The sequence below is a fragment of the Penaeus monodon genome, chromosome 30 (genome assembly GCF_015228065.2).
Source record: "Penaeus monodon isolate SGIC_2016 chromosome 30, NSTDA_Pmon_1, whole genome shotgun sequence".
NCBI lineage: Eukaryota > Metazoa > Arthropoda > Malacostraca > Decapoda > Penaeidae > Penaeus > Penaeus monodon.
In genome coordinates, this window is record NC_051415.1 from 17,725,397 (window position 1) to 17,726,942 (window position 1,546).

The 1,546-nt window shown below is 34.6% G+C and overlaps 1 protein-coding gene across 2 annotated transcripts in view; it reads right to left on the bottom strand.

Moving 5' to 3' along the window:
• The window catches only part of LOC119592593 (E3 ubiquitin-protein ligase Siah1-like), a gene marked incomplete in the record, with an annotated part of 8,111 nt that extends 6,798 nt beyond the window's left edge, over window positions 1–1,313 (bottom strand). Inside the window, 1 exon segment of one of the 2 annotated variants that reach the window (XM_037941477.1) lies at window positions 1,249–1,313. 2 annotated transcript variants of the gene reach the window in all.
• Between the last annotated feature and the right edge of the window lie 233 nt (window positions 1,314–1,546).

Consider the following 1,546-nt stretch of genomic DNA (forward strand, 5'->3'; position numbering starts at 1 on the left):
GTCATTATCTTCAAATTCATTGAACTTCTGATTATATGTCTTGCTTACCTTGTGCTGTATACATTTCCAAATCAAATTAAAACTTTAGTATTCCCTATATATTCATATCGATAATTGTCCTCAAGAGGACAACATAAATGTACAGAAAATAATATTAAGGCTGTCTGAAGGAACCAAAATGACAATGACATAATTCAATAAAATAAAAATTTAATAAAAAGTGAGTGAAGTGATTTTGCAGGTAAGGCAAAAAATACTCCACCACTAAGATGCAAAAAGAGCTTATGAACCTCCCTCATGATTTAGGAAACAGACTATGTAGTGGAGTTTTGTTTGCTTTTACTGCAGCACCAAACTATAACATTTTTACCATCATACCCAAACATTAAGTTTATTGCCCTTTCCTCACTTTGGACAGTCATAGCCATCAATCTTATAATGAACATAAAGATACCGCATTCTTTCTTGAATATACAACTAGAAAACTTCCTTTCTATACGGTGACCTTGCGAAAAATAAACACAAACAATACTGCCGCGCAAGCCTTGCCCACAGCCTCTAAATATCCCCATACAGCTTAATATTAATCATTAGCTATCTACCATAGGCTAGCACAATACTTTATTATCACAGTAACTGTCAATACAATTTCAGGAAGGTAAAATGTCTTAACACAAGAGAACAGCAGCGAAAAGAAGGGTTAGTTCCTACTACAAGAGTGTGACATGTACTTCACCAAGTGGAAGATTTATAGTAAGTGAAAAATTGCCTAGCCTAGTATCTGTGATATCAAATATCTCTAAATGAGTCAATCCACATCATAGCTTCTCTGAATCACGTACAATAGTGTATCTTTTGGAACTGCGATATGTAAACAATGACACTATGAAACGGAAATATCCATTCAGTAATCCCGTGTCTTCCGGATTATCCATTCACTAATCCTGTGTCTTTTCAGGTTCTCCAACTTGCAAAAATACTATATAACAACACCAAACAACACCTCACCTTTATTCACATAATATTCATTCCAGAATTAGTAATAATATAATCGCACAAAACACCAAGAATCTTCTACGTGTAAAAATATTTCCAGGGAACGCAAGTACTAAAAGTAATGTACTCTTTACAATATCAATTTTCCCATCTAACCATTACTCAAACTCCAATTTTATCTACTACCCAGTCACATGTCACTCTCATGTGTCAAAGGAAATGAACAGAAGGAGCCCTAAAGTATGGAGTTACCTCATATATAACGTTTTGTTGTGTGAGTCACCAGCAAGACGTCCTTATAACACGTCTTTTGTTCACTACATTGATCACCAGGGAAGCCGCTCACTTCAAACTCTTTATTGCACTTTCCGTCATATTTCGGATATATTTTAAGAGTGTATGAATGGGAGTTGGTGTTTATAAGGGTTTATAATACAAAGCAATGAAAAAAGAGGAGAAAAATGGTTTTATAACATTTATTTACTATTCTGCTGCGGGTTACAAGGAACAGGAAACGATTGCAAAATCTTCCCAACTTTTTATGGAATCG